Genomic DNA, 7,711 nt, shown 5'->3' with positions numbered 1-7,711 from the left:
AGGACACTGAGTAAGAACAAACAACTTATTGTGTGGAGAGCAAAAGTACCTTGGAAAGACTAGTAGGACTATCTGATGTTTAAATTAATCAGTGCTTTGAGAGATTCAAGATCTGTTCAAGCAGGGTTTTGGTTTAGACGCATCTCTTGATAAGGCTCAGAGGTCTCCAAATCAAATCACTTTGTTTACTTGTTTCTCTGCCTGTAACCATGTAACATTATGATTTTTATTAGATAAATGATCGTATCGGCTAAAAGAAAGTGAATGGAACTGCAAGGGAAATGGAAAATTCACATTTAAGGAGAAATTTCACCATTAAGGGCAAACTGCAGCTCAAAGCCTCTGCCTTGGTCTCCACAGCTGTCCTGAATACTGCCTCAAACATACAAGGAACTGTTCCACAGATGCCCAGAGAAGCCAATGGGTCTCAAAACGTCCCTAGGAGCCAACACGAATAGCACCCAAATTCAACAAAGTACAAAACTGATTTTTCCAGTTCACCAAAGCCTTCCTTCACCTGTTTCTTCACTTGACAGGCACACAAGGAATGAATCTTCTCTCAGCTGCATGGGCATCTTAAGGATGCTGTACATTAATTGTATCACTGCAAACAGGGAATGAAGAGGGAAAGAAGAAGGCAGAGACAGACATCCAATTCCAATTTAAAGTAGTTAGCTAACTCAGATTATATACTAATGCAAAATATTTTTATATCATCCCAGGACATTTTTGTTTATACTGCTCAGTGCTATTTTATTTGTTCCAGCTTTGCCACAGATGCATAAACACTGAGAAAGGAGAAAGAATGTGTACTCTATATGATGGCTTTTAAAAAATCAGAAAAGCAAGTAAAATCCATTTCTTAAGAAAACATTCAATTAAAAAAAAAATCACTATATGTTTAGAGAAAAGTTTTTTTTTTTGTTGTTTTTTGTTTTTTAACAAAGGTTTAATTTAAAAAGTTAATAAATGGGTATTCCAGAAGGTTTGAGTCATCCACAGTAATAATTAGGGGGTTTGTTCCATACAAAATGCTTTATTTAACCTTCATGCCTCCATTCAGATAATTATACAAATGCATACATTTAAAGGTTTAAACTCTATTTCAATTCACAGCTCAATTCATAGGAAAGTTGAATACAGAAAAGCAATGCACCAACAAAATATGTCTGAGACACCATTAAAAACGATAACACTTGTTCATTTAGATCTTTGAGAATAGACTGGAATAATCATCCTCTGACAGAATTTCATTAGGGGATTCCCTTTACATTATCATAGGGCAAAAAAATCACCATTTTACAGTAAGAGGAAAAAAAGCTCTGAGTATATTTACAATACATACACTATACATAAATACAAGAACAACACTTACATAATATTAATAAACTTATAACATAGGTGTTGTCTAAACACTACATAGCATATAAATGCAGAGGAAACTATCGGGAAATTAGATCTTCAGATGATTACTTTTATTATTGTTGAAGAAAAGTAATTTTTGCATGGAAAATCTTTTGAAAAGGCAAAAGAAAAGACGAGAAACTACTGCTTGCTTGCTTGCTAGCACTGGTATTTTTATTCCTTTGAAGTACAGGGCTTCTATCGACACTATTATCTCTATGGGGTTACTGATAATGACCCTCCCTTTTGCCTCTTATCGTAGGAAAAAGAAAGAGGTTCCATACATACTAATTCCATTGTTGTGAAGCTTCGGTCCCAAATTAATCGCTTTATAAACTACGGGATGTTTTTGTATTTTTACACAGGAGGATCAAATGAACACTCATTGGTACATACAGCTATAATGACCTGATTAGAAGGAACAGTTGGAGGCCAAACGCAGCCCCATCCTTCGGATTTCATTCAACTAATGCCATAGGGGAATTTGCTTCATCCATAAGTGACTTGGCCAAGAATGGTATTTTTCATTATTCTGTTGTTTCTTCCTAAACACAGCTGAAAGAAACTTTCCAAATTAATGGTATTTTTGACCCCACATGTTGATAGCAGTGTCCAAATCTCTTGTTCACTTGAAGTGTATGAATGTGCATGTCTGTGTGTGTGGGTTGAAGGTCTTAAGGCTGGTGGTGCATGAAACTTAAGTAATTCATTACTATCTCAGTGTATATTCTGCTGTAAGTGAAAATGGGATATATAACTTCTTGGGGACAGAGCAGGTCAAGAGAGCATACTGTGTAGGTGTTCAATGGAGAAATTACATTACCAAGGAAGCAATGTATAGGACAATAGGGAAAAATATACTGTGGTGGTTTTCTTTTCTTTTTTTTTTTTTTTTTTATTTTTTTTTTTTATTTTTTAATGAAAAACAAGATGCAAATATAGCATTGAAAAATAGTTTGAAGCCAGAAACGAGAACATAAATTCTGAATTTTGAAATAATTTGGTTTGTTTGTGAATATTGTGGCTCACACTATATTTCCAAAGAAACTCTTTACATGTAGAAAGGCAAGAACAGGGAAAAAAGCATCTGAACCCATGTCTGTGCTACATGGTTCTTGCTTATGGCAGTCCATCGAAGCTTTTACCTATTTGAGTGTGTCTCCTACCAGACACCGAACTCTTGTTTTCCAAATGCAGAGCTAGCAGCATGAAGCAAGGCTTAGCAAGTCAATGGACCACCATGCATGTTTTCTAACTGACAGCACCTTGGCTCACTGACATTTCTGAGAATGAGCCGGGGGGAACATTGCAGGTCACACATATGGACAAGAGGACCCCAAATAACTTTTGCTGTTCTTATTTTCATAATAGCTAAAATTTGCATTCACAGTTTTGCTTGTCTGGAGGACTGAATGACTGTTTATTGAATAATCTACAAATCACTCCAAAGACAACTCAGTTTATTTCATAATTTAAAGTCTGTAAGCACAAGCTGCTATAGAGGTATGTTGGGAAATCAACAAAACAAAACAAAACAACCAAACAAAATCAACCCCCGGTCAACAACAACAAAACCCCTCTGTGTTTATTTTTTCAGAAGGAAACCCCAGAAGCCTGGCTCATTTCATGATGGTGAAGACCAGATGCCCCTCCCTACGCAAGAACTCACACACCTAGTGCTGGAGTCAGCCAAACTCCCACCACCGTGCATTTCTAGGGGTGTCTCCTCGGAGCACTGCAGCTCAAAGTTGCAGAACAAAGGACCAAGCCCTCCTCTCCAACAAACAGCTCGGGTATAAGAAACTCACGTTTCCTTTGTCCTTCTGATGACACATTCCCTGGTGCTCTCCTCAAATCCCTAGCGTGAATTGAGCTCTTTTATGTGCTTAATATTTGGAGATTAAGTTCAGGATGACAGAATAAGTATATGCATGTTCTGATGGGATTATTTCCACTGATGTCTAACAGATTTAAAAATAAGTTGTTACTAAACTAGTGGTCTTCTCACATGATTAACTGGCATGCATCAGTGTCTCGTTTTTACACGCACGTCCACATGCTTTTGTTTTGTACCTCTGCTGTCTTCCATACATGAGCATCTTTGTGCACATGCAATCCTGCCTTGGTGAATAAAAATGAAAACCCATTCAAACAGAAATCTACTGAGGGTAGCAAAATCTGGGTAAAATGTGGAACTGCCCGAGTACAAAATTCTGCACAGATAAATGGTGGGTACAAATTTAGAGAACAGAAAGCAATCGTTCTTGGCAAAGGCATTAGGACAACCAGTTACATTTTCATCTCCAATAAATTCATTTTTAGGAACAGAAGAAGCATGAGGGATGGCATTACACCACTTTTTTAAGACTTCATTAGCGTCGGTAATTTTTTATTTTATTTTTTTGACAGAAAACTATTAGATTAAAAATAATAATAAATGAGAAACAAGGACAGGAAGAGACAGATCTGCCCATTTTCTAGTGCGATCAGTCTATGGGTGCAATTGTTTAGGCCACTTAATATTAAAAACAAAACCCTTCATCCACTCCAGTAATATCAGTTTCTTGTTTGTTATTCAGATAGTCTCTAGACTAATAGTTCCCACTTTTTTAATTCCTTTGCCCCTAAAATAATAATATATAAAGTGATATATTTTTTCCACTCTTGGAGTCAATCAGTTAAAGATGGTATTAAATACCAGTGTTACACGAAGAATAGAAAGGAGACATTAGATGAACTCAGCTCCAGAGTTCAATGCAAAGGATTTTTCAAGAGAATCCCTGTTCTAGTGTGTACCCTAAAAAAGCTCCATTGGGCTAATTGCTGGTTTTTGGAATATTTTACTACAGAATACCCTGGATATATGGGCATATCAGACATAAATTAGGAAGAAATGCCATAAAACACAATCAACTCCATTTACACCTACTTAGAATCCATATGGATATGAGTAATTTGTAAAATAAGACCCATTCTCATCTCACGAGTATATGACAGACGTTATTTGAGAAAATAACTAAAACTTCTAACAAAATATCTCAGTATGTGAAAATAGAAATGGCACTTTGTGTTTGCTTCTGTGCTGCATTATTGTTCTCAGAGTACAATTTTATTTTAATCTTATTGTTGACAGAATCCTGTAAATTATTGCTGTGTAAACGTATAGGAACATCCCATCAGTTCTAATAACAGGCACTTTCAGTTTTTGTTTCATCCTTTAAAATAGATATTAGGCTATCTTGCTGAAGTGCATGTGCATTTTAAAAGTCACAGCTGTCCCTCTACCACTGGTTTTGTTGACATGCTGCTGCACCTAGAAGATTGAACTCCCCTGGAATTGGCAAAGAGCAGCTGCTTATTTCAGCTCTGCAACCTTTATTCGAGATGCATTGTTGTCAGGGAAATACAAGAACAAATAAAATCAAATGAGAGTTTGCTGTTACTGTATCTGCCATTCACTGTAAATTGCCAGAAAAAAAAAAAAAAAAAAAAAAAAAAAAGCTTTTCATATGGTTTTCATTTTAAGCATTTTTTTTCCTTTATTCAGTCAAAGACATTCTGAGTGTTGACTTATTTGACATTAAAGGACACAATATGACTTCACTATATCGCATGCCATCTGCAAAACAGCAAAGAAGTGTCCATTCTGTCTTGCAGAGAAAACACACTCTCCAAAATGGAATCATCTACTTCTTAACATTTTCTGTTTAATCTTTGCAGGGCATTATTTAACGCTTTTTTGATGAAAACCAAAGTTTCTTTTTTTTTTTTTTTTTTTTCTTAATGTACTTCATTTAACCTATTTACACCCCATGAAAAATTGTGAGTTTGAAAATACTTTTCCACTATCACATATATTACAGAATAATTAAACTGTTGCAAGTATAGTAAAATACTTTCAATGTATTTAAATTTCTAAAGATGCAGTATCCTTATAGTTACCTTTTTTTTTTTTTTTTTTTTTTTTTTTTTTTTTTACTATAAACTGATTTACTGCTGCAATTGATCAGAATTGAAGCATTTTTAAATGACCAACGGGCATGACTTTAATAAGCATATTACACAGCAACCGTAATGCTACCATGAAACTGTGAAAATATAACAATCCTGTTTAAATTTCTTTGTGTGCTTCTCCAGTTATAAATCACAGGCAAAGGCATAATACAGTAATACAAGCTGGTTTCCTAAGAAGGTAGTATTTCCTTTTACAGTATTTATTTCCAATTCTTCATCTTTGTTTTTATAAACTTGCTTGTTTATGTATCCGCACATGGGAGGAGGCATGTGGAAGTGCTGGCACTTACATGCATGGGCGTATGGGTGAGCATGTAGGAGGAGGGCAGACTTCCTGAACCATCCTTAGGCACGTCTGCTCTGGAAGATGCAGTTTCTCACACTGACCTTTCCAAACCAAAGTTCAAACTAAAAAAATAAGCAAGGTATTAACAGTGAAACTTACTCTGGTTTGAGGCAACCACCTTCAATAAAAGAGAAAGAGATTTTTTCCATTAAACAGCATTTATTATCAGAAGATAAATTTATAAATGGCAACTAGAATACATTTTCAATGTGGCTAATGGAAAACGAGACTTATGATCACTGCTATTCCCATTATTAAAGGGGAGAAAGGTTGTCCAGCTATTTGTCCATGCTCTGCACTGTGAATTTACCCCAAACATCAACATCACTGATGTCATTTTTAACACTGTTAATTTTGTTATACATTACTCCAGCAAATAATCATATATACACGTCAGTCTAAATCTATTTCATTAATTGTGTAAGCATGATAGAGAATAAGGAATACTGCATCTTCATCCCCAGTATAAATTGCTGTTGCAATGAGCCAATTTTACAGTGTTGAATAAAACAGGTGCTCAAAATATAATGACAATTTAAAATTTAAAAATTTCTGTACCAAAGCTGCTTGCTCATTACATTTTCATATAATGCTGGCTACTGAGATTTCCTGACAAATCCACTGGATCCTTTTGAAAACACCTGAAATCTGACACTTTGTGGCAGTCTCCCAAATGGGCTGAGCTGTAATGGCCACAGTGGGTATTACCTGTCCTTTACTCACACCGAAAAGCATAAATCTTTTTCTGAAAGAATGGGGACACCGTATATATTTGTATTTCCCAACTGCTTCATTCAGATGGACATACGGTGCACTGCCAAGAGGAGATCTGGTATTTCTGCATGCCACACATGATGTAAGCCTTCACCACAGCTATGCAATGTCGCGGCGCGGCAGTGGGACACCGGGATTTTTGAGGAAAATACCATGGAGTAACCACCCTCAACCTCTGCACAAGCACCAAAATTTGGCGGGCCTGGACCACAGCCACTGGTGGAAGAACACCCTGAGAAGTTGGGAGACACCAGATCCACGTCCGAACACCCTCCTCCCATCAAGTAATTTCTCTTAAAATACTTCTGAAGGGGGAAACCAAAACTGAGAATATCCTCAAAAAATACCTTGGGCCAAAGCCTGAGGGCTCTGATACAAAAGAGACACTTGCCAAGGATCATACTGGCTACTTGAAACCCAGTGGTAGACTGCTGCTGGTTGGCCAAGGTGTCTAGAGGTAGGGTTGTAGGGCAGCATAAAAAGCTCGTACACGTCTGCTAGGAAGGCCAAGTATCCATTTTTGCCTGTTAATTAAGGAAATTAAGTGTGCAGTGCTCTATCTTTTAGCTTCATTCTGTTCCCATCGGCATGCCCTGAGCCTGTGACCCTCGATGTGAGCTCTGCTTTACCCCCTTGTCACTTTGGGGTTCCTTGAATAAAACCAGACCCTCTTTCTGTTGTGTTTCGTATGTATAAAGTAACAGGGAACCAGCTGAAAGACAAGGCATTCACAAAGAGCAACTTCTGCCTTGGGAAACGAACCTCCTCGGGTTTCTCTGTGCAGTCAGCACAGGACAGTTCAAAGCTGCACACTGAAATTTAGGGTCTCTCGATTGCTCTTTTCTCACCATTGACTACAGAGGAAGCGTGAAGAAGACATTGGTCCCTCCCTGTTACATTCAGCCCTTGTGAACAACATCAGAGATGATGCCTCTCACTGCTTCTCCTGAATGCTAACAGAACAGCCTTAATAGATTCTCGTTCAATAAATTTCATTTTCTATGAGGGGAAAATCACAGATTCTGCTGCTATTCAAGTTCTTGGTAGTTAAAATGTTCTCAGGCGAGAAAATAATTCTATAAATTGACTTGTACCTGACCTGAATTCTTTCCCAAAACATTGAGAATTACTGATTCATTTAGAGGGAATGACACTGAAGTACAAAAAAGTAGA

The sequence above is a fragment of the Aythya fuligula genome, chromosome 1 (genome assembly GCF_009819795.1).
Source record: "Aythya fuligula isolate bAytFul2 chromosome 1, bAytFul2.pri, whole genome shotgun sequence".
NCBI classification, from domain to species: Eukaryota; Metazoa; Chordata; class Aves; order Anseriformes; family Anatidae; genus Aythya; species Aythya fuligula.
This window is presented reverse-complemented; position numbering follows the sequence as displayed.